This window comes from Triticum aestivum, chromosome 3B (genome assembly GCF_018294505.1).
Source record: "Triticum aestivum cultivar Chinese Spring chromosome 3B, IWGSC CS RefSeq v2.1, whole genome shotgun sequence".
In the NCBI taxonomy this organism is placed as follows: Eukaryota; Viridiplantae; Streptophyta; class Magnoliopsida; order Poales; family Poaceae; genus Triticum; species Triticum aestivum.
Window position 1 is genome coordinate 841,240,931 of NC_057801.1, and position 14,919 is coordinate 841,255,849.

Below are 14,919 nucleotides of genomic sequence, written 5' to 3' on the forward strand. Positions count from 1 at the left end.
CTGTGAAGACCAGCGCAACCAGTGCGATAGAAATTTCCTTGTTGATGATAGGCAATTCAGCATCAAGCTGGATGAGACCTTCGAATTCGATACAGTAAGTCACAACGACAAGTGTCTGTTTTCGTAATTAAGAATGACTTATATATATGCTTCATTTGCCTGACTTATAATTTTTAATTTTCACTATTCTACTAGCGCATCCCCTGCCATGCAAGAATATTTGTCTTGCATAAGATAGGTTTCAATGATATGAAAACTATGGAGGTAAAGAGAGTTTACCTGAAAACTGAGCATGGTTATACTTTCAACATCAAAGTATACAATGCACACACGTACACCTATTTTGAATGCAAAACTTGGCAAGCACTATGCAAGACTTATGCATTTGAGCCTGGTATGGTTATCACCTTTGATATTCGTCCGGAAGATGATATTGAAGGTAATAGAGACATATGGGTCGATGTGCAGACGCCTCCAATTCTACCATTATGTGAGTTCTTCTCAACTATATTTTTGTCTTTGATATTGCTTATTCAAAAATAATTGACAACTAATTTATATTGATAGCTTATCTCCATTCAACCAAACATGTCCGACGCTTGGTAGACAGGATCTACTACTATCCCGGAGCTGAACTAAACTGCGAGGAGATAAGTCATTATGTTTCATGGCTTGAGGATCTTCATACTGTCAAGACAAATTTTCTTCCTGCACTTAGAAATGTTAGTACTCAAAATGTGCGACCAATAGTGATGGTATTGAACTACGGTCACATCTATTTAGGAATGATGGTAAGATTTTTACTATTTGTCCTCAGTGCATCTTTTGCATACATAATTTTTTTGCTAAACTTTCATTGCTAAGTATATTAATTAAGTATTATACGATGTTCTTCAACAGGGACTCCCGATGACAGTTGTGCCTCAGGGGATCGAGACTAAAGGTCGCATGTCAATTGTTAGCTTACGGCCAAGATATCCTGCATTGCACATGAATGCATTCAGGATTTCTAGAAGCGATGAATGCTTAATAGTGAAAGATTGGAGGAAAATTGTTAACGATCGCAGAGAAGTACTAGGGGCAGCAATGAGAAGCGCAGCCACGATTAGGAGACAGGTTCATCTGCATGCTCCAGTATGATGAATCAGGAGAGCTATGCATATTCTATGCTATTTTACCAGAGAGAGAGTAGCTAGCAGGAGTGATTTAGCATGCTGCTCTTAGTACTTGTCCTTTCATGTCCGTGTTCTTCGTTCTGAACTTAATCTCAAAGAGTGATTTGTTTTTGTGGTGTTATATATGAACGCTTATAATATCATGACAATCATGTTGAACTCGATGATATTTTTGCTTCTGGTACAAGTGAATGTTTCTTCTTTAAGCTACTGTTGGTGGTGATTAGATAGCGGTAATGACTATGATGATTAAATAGTGATAATGACGACTACGATGATTTTTAGCTAGCTAGCTCTAGAGTATGTTGATGATATGATGCAAGAGTTTTTATATTAATAATATGATGATATGATGAGTAATTATTATATCATTTAATGAAATAAACCACATATTAGTTTCAGCTAGATGGATCCTACCTAAGTGATCAACTATATATATGCCATATCCATATATATTATACTTGATCACCTAATTAGGTGATCAAGTATATAATATCGATATGGCATATATATATATATATATATATATATATATATATATATATATATATATATATATATACTTGATCATTTAGCTATAGCTAGCTAGATCCTCTAGTCGAAACTAATTCGCGGTACTTTCACCTAATAATTTAACAACTCATTATAATGTAAAACAATCACTAAATTAAATTGAAAACACAAAACTAAAGCAAAAAAAACACCCAAACATTTAGTACCGGTTGGTGTTAGCAACCGGTACTAAAGCCCTACACGCACCCGGGTCTGGCTCGTGCCACATGTTCGCGCTTTAGCACCGGTTCGTGACGATCCGGTACTAAAGGGGGGACCTTTAGTCCCCACTCTTTAGTGCCGGTTGGAGAACTGGCACTAAAGGCCGTTACGAACCGGCACTAAAGGCCGGTTCTGCACTAGTGTAATAAAACTAACAAAACTATAAATGACTTTGCTAACGGATACCTGACCGTGTTAACTATTGAAAACTAGTTATTGGGCTAGGGGGCCTAGCCCCGTCCCCACCTAAGTGGTGGTGGGTGGGTGGGGGGTGGGGGCTATAGCCCCCTCCCCCGTCTCACCGTATCACACTATATTTTCAGTAATTGCAGATGTTCATGCCCATATATAACATACTATATAAGAGGGGCAACTTTACCATCACTATGTACAAAGTTCTGCTCAATAATGCCTTGCAGATGGATGTTCCTGGCGATAATGGTATTGCTCTATTTCCTTGCCGAAGTGCATTACCCCCAGAGGCTTCTCAATTCTTGAATCGGAAATGACCCCTGTAAGGCTTGCATTGGCTTACATGCATTCGGGCGAAGGTAGTAGTGTTCAGCTTACTGGGGTTTGCGTTTAATGGCACAATCAGCCAGAGCCTAGGCAACTTGACTGGACTTTTGGAGATCAGGCTTAACGACAACCACCTCATTTGTGAGCCGCTGCAAACATTCACCCTAGGCGTTAAGGTGAGCAAAACTAGCAATTTTCATACAAACTGAAGAAAAATGTTCATTCCAATAAGAGGTGAAAGTACTATGATCATTTTTTAGGTATTAGGTAATCATGTAGGGAATTAAGTTGTAACCCTTTGCTCACCGACCATGTGTTCAAAAACTTCACGTCGGCAAGGAATTTCAGGGCCTTTTTCACAAAGGTGCTCACCCTCGTCCGAGGTCTTGAGTTAACTTAGTCTCAAAGACTTACCATGTAGGTACAACTAGCAAGAGGGTTCAAGCCCTGACAGTTTCATCGAACCGTCACCACCTGTTATGGGGTCGAATCAGTTATCACGAAAATGTTACATGGCCCGAGGTTGCCTTTCACTTACATGTCTCATCAATACAGAGATCGCTCCCCAGTTTTCAAGGGATTTCATCAACAAGTTGTTTTAATCAAAGCGTGTATAACGCAATGAAGGGTTGGGAATAATCATTTTATACGGCGCAGCAAGGGGACTCTTGGTCTTTTACTAACCTATAAAAGTGAACTTAAGTAATGCATTTCCCCTTACGCTTCCATCTCCGTGCTCCATTGCCCAAAGCTCAAAAAGCAACGGCGCCCTCAGATCCATCCCCAATCTTCCAACCCTCCCGTGTTCCTCCACCAACGATGTCCGGCAAGGGAAAGGGGGCCGCAGCCCCCGCATCCGACTCCGACTTGAAGGGGCTGTGGGCGCCATCCAACGTCATGGTGGGCACCATCGAGGAGCTCCGGGCTGCTGGGTACATACCCGCAGCCGCCAAGTGCCGGGCCCCAGCGATGGGCGAGACCGCTTGTTATGCGTCTGCCATCCCTACTCCCAAGGAAGGGGAGAGGGTAGTCTTCGTTCCCCACCTCATCCAAGGTTTGGGGTTCCCTCTTCACCCCTTTGTGAGGGGGCTACTGTTCTTCTACAGGACACGCTTGTGATGCTGAGAGGCCTAATAAACCCGGACGAAGGGATTACCTCACAGCGAGATCTTTAAAACAAGATCAATCTTGAATATATTTTAAATATGTTTAAATTTCGTGGAACATACTTCACCCATTTCTAAAAAAAAAACAGATCTCACTCGTTTATTTCAAAAAATTCACTCCATTAAAAAAAGCTGATTTTACTCAATCCAAAATAACTTTGCACAGCAAAGTAGATTTCACACATTTTCAAATACGGATTTTACTCATCTTAAAAACTGATTGCACTTTATTGAAAAATAATGTTTGGAAAATTCATATTTCACTCATTTCAAAACACTTATTTCAATCAATTAACATAATTCACTCATTAAAAAATGATTTGACTAATTTCAACTAGCAGATTTCACTCAATTCAAAAAGATAAACTCATTAATTTCAAAATACATATTTCACTAAATATGTAAAAATTATATGTCGCTCATTTTAAAATAATAACTTCACTTAATTTAAAAATCACACATTTAAAAGAATATTTTCATTCATTTCCAAATATGATTTCACTCGTTTCAAGAAACTAGTTTCACACACTCAAAATAGATTGAACGAAAAGTGGATTGAAATGCTGATATTTTAACGTGTTTGAAATGTACCCAAGATTGATCTGGTTCTAAAGGTCTTGACACCACGAGTTCAAAGATGTAAAATGTCTAAAAAAGGAATTTTTGGTTTGAAGGATATGATTCATCTAAACTGTGAGAAAGAAATTAAATCGATAGATTTTGAGAGAGAGAGAGGGGAGAGATAATGTCAAAGGCACTTTATGTCATAGTTGTACATGAGCAGGAAAAGAGAGAAAGAGCAGCCTGCCATAAGACGACAACTCCACTGATCAAAGTCGTCGACCCTTTACATCTGTTCATCTTTTTAGGGAGGCCATCACACTCCTGGATATTCCAGGACATCATGCTCTAGTGATGCCTGGCCATGGCTGGTGGCGTCCTCGAGCCCCGGATTATGCCAAGATTGACCCCCACGCTGCTATCAAGCGGGAAGATGGGAAAGGAGGGGTTGGGCATATTGCTAGATCAGCCAGCTCGTTTCTAGGGGCGTGGAGTAAGCTATACCCAGAAGGAACTGATCCGCTCATTGCGGATCCGATGGGTCATCTTGGCCAAGCTTAGGGGATTTACAAAAGTCATTCCGTAGACGGATTACCTAGGGTTGGTGAACCTATGGACCACTCGTTTAGTCGTGGCACCAATTTTTGTATAAAACGGAGAGATGGCTAGTAGTTTTGTTATTTTGTTATTGAACATGAAATTAATAGCCCGACTCATATCTGTGTCAAGCATTGTAGCACGATTGACGTCCCTGAAAACTGATTGGACAAACCTCCTAGCTTTATGACCAGCAACCTGCTGACTTTTGGGCAAATGCCTTTATTTGAATAAAGCTATTGAAATTCCCCCGCAAAAAGAATACGTGTGCGATTTTCCATACATTGGAGGTTCCAGTTCCATCCACCTCACATAAATAACGCAGACTTCGCTCACGTGGAGGTTAACTCTACAATATTTTTTAATGTTTTCCTTTTCTAGCAATAATGGATGGACTATCCATAGTTAAAATGTAAGGAATATCAAATCTATGAATAATGTGCATTGTAATGAATTGAATTATATCCATATGAGTCATATTCTTGAGAGGATGAAGGTGGTAGTAACTTAAGTATTGACCACACAACCAAAATGTAAACAGGAGCGGCTTGGACTAGCAACATGCTGGCAACATAAATGTACATACTAGTGCGTCATTCGCCGAGCTACTTTTCAATATTATCCACATCCAACTGAAACTGGGCAAACGCTGCCTGCGACGAGCCCCCTTCCTGCAGGGCCGCCTCTGCCTCTTCCCTAAGAGAAGCTAGCCGGGCCCTGAGCTGACTACCTTCCTCGCCCTCAATCACCAGCTGCACCTTGGTCTCCACCTCATCTGCCTTGATAACTCCTATCATGTATCCCTCCAGCTCCACAGCAACGCCCATGTCCTCTGTCATACACACCGTGTTCATCTTCTGCTCCGCTTCCAGTGGCAGACACAACATTGGCACTCCAACCACAACGGCCTCCAGTACCGAGTTCCATCCGCAGTGCGTTACGAACGCACCGGTTGCCCTGTGGCCGAGCACGTCCATCTGCGGCGCCCACGAATTGATGACCAGGCCCCTGCCCTTGGTCCGCTCTAAGAACCCTTGAGGCAGGAGTGCGCCAAGGTCTGGCTCAAGGCCCACTTTCAAGTATTTCCCTAGGTCGTCGCTTCTAGCAGGTCTGCGCACGGACCATAGGACCCGCTACCCTGACCTCTCCAAGCCAACGGCTATCTCCTTCAGCTGCTCTTTAGAGAGGGCGCCCTTGCTCCCCAAACAGAAGAACACGACACTACGGCCGAGCTGCACGTCAAGCCACTCGAGGCATTCGTTCCTCTCTACTTTGTCATCATCTTTGGCGCCCTTGCCGACCAATGGACCAACACAGTAGATCGGAGGCAGGATCCTTTCGGGAACGCAAAGCGGGCCCGTGAAAGACTGCACCGCCCGGCTCTCCAACGACTCGAACGTGTCCAGCAGAACGCCCATGGTCTCTGTGTTGTGCTTCCAGATGTTTATCATGGCCTTGCACATCTCATCTTCGGGGTGCTCCAACAGTTCGTTGATGAGATGAGACGCTGGTATTGGCGGAACGCCGACAAAATCGAGGGGTGTGTCCCCAAGTTCCTTCAAGCCTGTCTGCCTGCCGACAATCAATGCCGGAAGCTGGGTTAGGGCTGACAGGCATGATGCGCTCCCGGCGAAGAACGTGTCGACCAGGACGCCGAGCTTCACACAAACGTCGGTGGCGTCAATGCAGAACATGTCAAGGACAACAGAGTGCAAGCTTTTCCGCTTGATGGCATGGAGGAATGCTTCGAACTGCTTGTTGTAATAGTGCAAGAGCTGGAGCATGAGTAAGGTGCTTGCCGGAGGCGGCAAAGTCTGGAGGAAGGAGGGACGGTAGGACATGGAAGGAGATGGATGGATTGGAGGCGGCAATGCACTCGATGGCGGTAGCACCGGAGGCTGACAACTAAAAGGGCGGCTCAACGAGCACCATGGTGACGTTGTAGCCGTGCTTGAGAAAGACGTTGGCAAGCTGTGTCATGGGTCCAACGTGACCGACGCCGGCGTCGGGGTACAACACCATGGTCTGCTTCATCTCGACTTTAGAAATGTTTTGGAGGTGGCATTAGCAGTAACACTTTAGAAATGTTTTGGAGGTGGCACTGGCACTGGCACTGGCGGGGTAGAAGATATCCGGATATACTCCTTCTATATACTCCCTCCTTTCCGGTTCCGGTTTATAGGGCTTATCTCAAAATTTTAGTTTTTTCGTTTTATAAGTCTCAATTTGGTTGTTTTTCATCACATGTTCAGATTTCAAGGTGCAATAAATCATTGCATGCAAGTATTATAAGAAAATTGACAAATGCATGTACTTTATGCATGCATGCATTGCAACTAATACATTGGTAAACACAATTTTTGAGAAAAACAAGCGAATTAATTGAGTGGTTTTGCAAACCACAAAAAATGTTCCATCACTCACCATCTATCTTGGTTGGTGAGATTTTTAAATTGAGCCCTATAAACCGAAAAAGAGGTAGTAGAGAGGAATGTGGAAATTCTTACGTGCACGGGACCTCCCGTTGCACGGTCCAGCCGTTCGTTCCATGCACGGGACAAACTATTCTAATCCTTTTTCTTGGCACGGATCCGTACAATACCAATCAACCCGTCTTAGAAATCGTGTGTCAACATTAGCAAAAGACATCCCCTTCTGCACGCTGTGTGTAGAACGACTCTATTCACAGGAAACCTAGCATTTTATTTGCTTGTGCGAAATTAATTCATTGATATCTATTGAATACAAACTCTATTTTTGAATAATCGAATTTCTGACGACAAGATCTTTAGAACAAGATCAATCCTGAATATATATTAAATAAGTTTAAATTTCATGGAACTTATTTCATTTTAAAATCTTGATTTTACCCTTTTCAAAACACTTATTTTACTCGTTTCAAAAAACTGATTCCATCCATTTCAAAAACATGTTTCACTCATTTCAAAACAATGATTTAACTTAAATTAATTTCTCTCATTTGAAACTAACATATTTCACTCATTTAAAATAAATTCATTCATTCCAAAAAGTTAATTTCACACACTAAAAATAGATTGCGCTAAAAGTGGTGGATTGGAATGCTGATATTTTAATGTGTTTGAAATGTATCCAAGACTAATCTTGTTCTAAAGGTCTAGGCGTCAGGAGTTCAAATATGTAAAATGTTTTAAAAACAAAATTGTGTTTCAAAAGATACGTGTCATCTAAACCGTGAAGAGAAAATTAAATATATAGATTTTCAGAAGGAGAGACGAGATATAATGCTGGAGCCAGTTTATGTCATAATAGTGGTGTGAGAGGGAAAAGAGAGAAAGAGAAGCCTGCATGCATCCTTTATATGGCTGCGTGGATTGATGGCCTGCCATAACACGCTGTTATATTAAGGCCGGGAATACCAAGTACTACACCTATACAGGGAAGGCTAGTCTGGATGCACTCGGATCACCAACTGTACTATAAGCTGCCTCCACCACCACCATATCGGAAAATACAAGAAATTTCCAATAGTACGAGTCAGCTATTGTTTAACATCAATTATCGTGAGAATAAATTTTTCCTGTATATCACTCACTAGTGATATAACACCCAGACCAATTACGGTCGGTGAATTTTGCTTTACTGTGTCACTCAGCCCTCCTTTGTGTTTTTAGCGTTTGACACACGGGGCCATGTAAAGCGTGCCAAGTGTTTCACAGGTATCTTTAACACATTGACACGTGTCTGGCAAGTGTTTCATTCCTAAAAAGCACTCACGAAACATATTGATCTGAACCCCCAATCGTAGTCATACAAGGCAGATTGATCTTCGCAAAATATGTATGGCTATGAATGAATATCTGGAGCACGCACTGCTAAAGTGTTCACATCGAGAGTAAAACTATGGAACTCCAATGTATCTGTTAATGGGGAAAGGAGGCTCTGGAATATTATTTGGAAGGCTAATGTCCCTTAGAAGATTAGAATCTTTGCTTGGAGGGCTGCATCTAGTAGCCTAGCCGTACAAGTTAACAGAGTAAAACACCATCAAGCTACCCTAGGTACATGCTCAATCTGTGGTGTTGAAGATGAATGTGTTTTTCATGCCTTGGTATGCTGTCCCAAGGTACGTGCATTCGGTATGGGTTTGAGAGAGGTGTGGAATTTGCTGGATGAAGACATTTTAAACTGTCTAGGGCCGGACTGGTTACTTATTTTATTAGATCAGTTAAGTTCGCCTATGCGTGAGGAAACAATTTTCATGTTCTGGAGAGTTTTGCATTTAAGAAATGACTTGATTTTTGGTAAAGGAAAGGAATCTATCTCGGCCTCAGTGAGTTTTATTCAAAATTATTGGGCATCATTCTCATCTTGTCATGCAAAAACGAAGGTAGAGGTAAGTAACAAAGGTAAGGGTGTGATTGATGGTTTACAACCCATTAGTAATGTGGAGAGGATTTGTGTTCCATGGCTGCCTCCCATTCCGAAATTCCTCAAGATTAACGTTGATGCAAGTTTTGTGGAGGCCATTAGCACAGCGAGCGTCGGGGTGGTTGTTAGAAATCATTCTGGAGAAGTTCTTATTTCTTCTTGAGATTATATTGATACCTGTCTTAGTGCTGAGGAAGCGGAACTTCAAGCAGCCATCTCAGGCCTTTACATTGGTATCACTTTTCACAAGCCCATTATTTTAGAAACTGACTGCTCTTTTGTGGCCTCGGTTTTTGCAAATGATAACTTGGACACACACGCACCCACACACACACAAACGCACATAAGCATCGTCTTATCGTCGTCGTCGTCAACCTACCTAATAACATCCATGCACGTGCGGCCACTAATTAATAAACAAATCAAATCGATCGACTGAAGGTCGTGGTGGATGGTACGGTACGCACCATGGTGTCGACTGACGGAGTTAGCTACAGCTAGGGCTTGTGAGCTACGACGTACGGGGAGATCGTTTGGGCTGGGGTTTGGAGTTTCGATGGAGGGATATATGATTCAGGGATCTAACGTTGCCACTCAATATGTATTTATGTTCACGTATTGTATCGTCCACCGATTAGAGCGAGATTCCTTCTTGGAGTTGGACATGGACCCTGTTAAGATTTAGTTAATTAGTTTAATTAAAGAGAAATCCCAACTTTTCCAAACCGATGTGCGGTTTCTCACCCAATGGGTCAGGTCCTAATGTAACGGACGCGTCCTTCTAATCTTGTCTCTTGTAAGCGTCGCGACTGTGCGACGTGTCCCCTTCGGACATATAAATATGTACATCTGTAGTCAATCGAGAGAGATCAGTGATTCCTGTTCATTACACTGTTTCTTTACACGTTATCACGCACGTCTCTCTAGCGAGAGTGACAGGCCACATACAGGATCTCGCCGGAGAAGGACTTGGAACAGTGAGGATGTCGTCCCTCGGCTCCCTTCTCCTTGGTCTTCTCTGGGAAGAAGGTCGCCGCCATTTCCTTGCCGAGCAGCACCGCCGGTTTCTCCGCCATCGATGGGGGGCACCACCAGCAGTTTCTGGCCTTGGCACTAACCGCCGCCAGAACTTCGCTGGAGGACGCCGCCATCACATGGCTGCTGGACGACGCCGTCGCGCCACGCCGGTTGACAACCGTCAGGGTCTGGACCTAGGGTTAGTTGCTGGACTGAATGCTCCACCGCCGCAGAACGCTGGGATGGGCGTGCAAGAGCCTCCAGTTGCCGCTCCATCCGCACCACGGTGGTGCCGTGTGCACAGATATGGCCCGTGCCCCGCTCGCTCCAGTGGCACACGTCTGCCGTCACCAACGCCGGCAGAGGAGGAGGAGCTGGATATCGTCCACGACATACCTGCACGCGGCTACAGCTCGGCTCCGACGCGCGTCGCCAGCGCCAGGGGCGATGGCCTCGTCTTCATCCCGACTCCAGGACGCGCGGTGGCCACCGCGGGCGCGGTCACCACTGTCGGAGCAAGTGGCAGCGCCGGTCCAGGGCTTGGAGTGGATGCCGAGGGGACAAGCAAGGCCACATGGGTGTTCAGCCGCTCCCCTGCTCCTCCCGACGAGCAGCGCATCTTCCTCTTCGGCACTGGTGGGACAGCTGCCACAGACGTCGCCGGCACGAGTGGCAGCGCGGGGCCACCCGACTCTGGAGCGAGTCGCCGTCTCCTCTTCGGCCGCTCTATCGCCGCCGTCGACCGTCGTCCTGGACGCTGTCCAGGAGCGTGGGATCCGGCAGCGCTCGGCCTCGCAAATGGACTCCCAAATGGAGTGGCCACCCCGGACTACACCCCCTCGTCGGACGAGGAGGACTTCGCCCCTTCACCGCCGGTGGCTCGCCGGTGAGCGCGTGTGCGGCGTGACGGCAGGGGCAGGGGTGGGTGGCGCCTCCTGGAACAAGGATTGGGGGCGGTAGGGGAAACCTTAACCGTCGACCCCTTTTATCCAGCGATAGAAGCGGCGCCGGGCCAGTTGGGCCAAAAGGCCAGATTCCCACAGACGTCGCCGGCTCGAGTAGCAGTACTGTAGCAGTGGGCTGTGCTACTAGTTTGGGTCTATCCGTTGCGACCCAGGACCTTTTTTTCGTTTTTCTTTCTCTGTTTAGTTCTTTGACTAGCAGTTTGAAGTTGTGACTAGTTATTTAGTAATTTGTGTAAATTACTATATTGTATTATTCAGTAATTAGTGTATATTACTGTATTGTACAAGTACAATGTATGTCAACGTATGTGTTCCGGCAATTTGGCAATTGCTATATGTTGATCAATATACATGCATTGTTTTATTTATAACACAATTAATTTGCTATGAGAGTAAATTAATAAGCATGATGATTGCATGCAGGATATGGCTGACATATCTAAAAAAGAGTTTGCTGAACTTGCCGTCGATGGTTCTAACTATTTGACATGGGCAATGGATGTCAAAATCAATTTGACGGCAAAGGGACTCAATTCCGCTATAACCACACCTGCCCAAGGGACTTCATTTGTATGTAACAGACATAATAAGGTATTCAACGTTGCACTTCATTCGACATCATCTTCACCCTGACCTAAAGACAGAGTATCTGATGGAGGAGAGCCATCTGACACTCTGGAACTCCTTAAAGGAGAGGTATGATCAACAAATGGCGGTGATGTTGCCTGAAGCGCAACGGGAATGGGCGCTAGTCCGATTCTAAAACTTTAAGTCTATAGCTGCATACAGTTCTGCTGTTCATAAGATCAACTCCAAGCTAAGATTCTGCAATAGTGCAGTTTCTGATGCTGATCTTATTGAAAAGACACTTTCTACTTTCCATCCTTCTATGAGGATACTTGCTGAACAGTATCGTCAGCAAAAGTATAAGAAGTATTCTGAGTTGATTTACTCACTACTACAGGCAGAGAAGCACAATGAGCTTCTTGAGAAGAACAATTTGGCGCGTCCAACAGGAACGATGCCTCTGCCTGAAGCACACTTCAACTCTAAGAATACTCAAAAGTCTTCTTAGAGTCCAACAGACTACCCGCGCAAACGCCAATTGCCGAGTTGCTTTCCAAGATTATCAACATCCAACAGAAACTGGGCAAACGCCACCCGCGACGGGCCACCTTCCTCCAGGGCCGCCTTGGCCTCTTCCCTGAGAGCAGCTACCCGGGCCCTGAGATGCCTCCCTTCCTCACCCTCAATCACGAGCCGCACCTTGGCCTCCACCTTGAGTGCTTTCACAAAACCTGTCATGTATCCCTCTAGCTCCACAGTGACGCCCATGCCCTCTGTCATAGACACCTTGTTCATCTTTTGCTCTGCTTCTAGCGGCAAACACAACATCAGTACCCCAACCACAATCGCCTCCAGTACCGAGTTCCATCCGCAGTGTGTCATGAATGCGCCGGTTGCCCTGTGGCCGAGCACGTCCATCTGCGGCGCCCACGACTTGATGAACAGGCCCCTACCATTGGTTCTCTCTAAGAACCCTTGAGGCAGGAGCACGTCAAGTTTCAGCTCGGGACGCCCTTCCAAGTAGTTCTCTGGGTTGTCGCTTCCTGCAGGCATGCGCACGGACCACAAGAACCACTGCCCTGACCTATCAAAGCCAATGGCTATCTCCTTTAGATGCTCTGTCGAGAGTGTGCCCTTGCTCCCCAAACAGAAGAACACGACACTGCGGTCGGGCTGCACGTCAAGCCACTCGAGGCATTCGTTCCTCTCTATTTTTTTCTCATCCTTGGCGCCCTTGCCGACCAGCGGACTGACGCAGTAGATCGGAGGCAGGATCCTTTCAGGAACGCAGAGCGGGCCCCTCAGAGACTGCACCGCCAGACTCTCCAATGACTTGAACGTGTTCAGGACAACGCCCATGGTCTGCGTGTTGCGCTTCCAGATGTTCATCATGGCATTGCACATCTCATCTTCAGGGTCCTCTAGTAGTTCCTTGATGAGATGAGACGCTGGCATTTGCGGAACGCCGACGAAATTGAGGGGCGTGTCCCCGAGTTCCTTCAAGCCCCTATGCCTGCCGGCAATCAGTGTCGGGAGCTGGGTTAGGGCTGACAGGCACGAGGCGCTCGCTGCGAAGAATGTGTAGACCGGGACACCGAGATTCATGCAAACGTTAGTGGAGTCGATGCAGAACATGTCGAGGACAACAGAGTGCAAGCTTTTCCGGTCGATGGCGCGGAGGAATGCTTCGAACTTCTCGTTGTAATAGTGCAAGTGCTCGAGCATGAGTAAGAAAGGGTGCTTGCCGGAGGCGGCAAAGTCTGGAGCATGGATGGACGGAAGGACATGGAAGGAGATGGACGGGTTGGAGGGGGCAATGTGCTCAATGGCGGTGGTGGCCGGAGTCTGGCAACTTAAAGGGAGGCTCGACGAGCACCATGGTGACGTCGTAGCCCTGCTTGAGAAATATGTTGGCGAGCTCTGTCATGGGGCGAACGTGACCGACCCCAGCGCCGGGGTACAGGACCACTGTCTGCTTCATCTCAAACCTATGGAAGGTGGGTGGACAGAATGTTTTCTTGAGAACCTATTGGAGGTGGCACTGGCACTGGCGGGGTGGAAATAGTTGGCCTTCTGCCTTGCGAGAAGAGCAGTTTGGGCATGGCATCTCACGATTCAGAGATTTTTAGAAAAGAAGGATGACCCCCGGCCTCTGCATCTGGGCGATGCATACCGTCACTTTATTAATTATTCTCACAAGACCTTACAAACCCATACAACAACAAGACTAAAGCCACCGTCTAAGCAACAACTATCGCTACACTTATCCAATTGATGAAGGGGCGCAGATAGTCTAAGCCTAATACCAAACAGACATCGCAGCCAAACCTAAACATCTAAGACTTCAGGTCCCAACTAGGACGCCTGCCGGGTATGGGGCACCTACCAGTCCGGCGCACTCCTCAACCAGGACGCCTGCCGGGTATGAGGCCGCCGCAACCACCTGCCACCAATCCAACTTCAAAGCTGTACTGTTGCATGTACCGTGCCAGGTCTCTCTGCCATCGACGCTACCACGACGCCCGACAGCGCCGTCCTCCTGCACGAGTCCATCCTCCCACAGCGAGCTCCGAATCTGCACTGCGCCACGCCGTCAAGATCCATCGCCATCAGTGTGTAGGATGAAGCACCGCTCCACCAAAGAATCCGTCCTCTGGTCCCTCGATTACGTGTGTACCTCCAAGAATGAGCCCCCAAGGGAGGAACGACACCAGAGCGTCGCCGTCATCCGATCATCCGATCTAGGGTTTCCCCCGGAGGTAGCACATAGTGGCCTTGAACTTCTCCACGGCGATGCCTCCTAGAAGGGAATGACGCAGATAGCGCCTCCACCGCCGGCCTTAGCAGACGTCGAAGGCAAGTTTTCACCCAGATCAGTTCGAAGAGATCCAACTCCTGTGCACGGGCCGCCGTCACCACCGGCACCATCAGGCAGAACCCTGGAGCACCGGCAGATCAGCGAGCCGCCGGCACCACCGCATCCAGATCGCCGGCCACGCCGGGCCGGCGCCATCCCCCGCACCGTCCGGGTCAGAGACGGAGCCGCCGGTCGTGCACAGGGACAATCCCCGCCTACATACACCGGAGCACCGCCGAGAGCCCAGCGTCCGCCACCGCTTGCCGAGGGCCGCCGCCTCGCGCCCCGAGCGGACTCCCACACACACCAGG

At 46.6% G+C, this 14,919-nt stretch overlaps 2 pseudogenes; both read right to left on the reverse strand.

The window, feature by feature from the left end:
- Positions 1 to 5,385: 5,385 nt before the first annotated feature.
- LOC123067022 (UDP-glycosyltransferase 88A1-like) lies at positions 5,386 to 6,835 on the reverse strand (annotated as a pseudogene).
- A 5,435-nt stretch (positions 6,836 to 12,270) lies between these two features.
- Positions 12,271 to 13,732, reverse strand: LOC123068104 (UDP-glycosyltransferase 88B1-like; annotated as a pseudogene).
- Between the last annotated feature and the right edge of the window lie 1,187 nt (positions 13,733 to 14,919).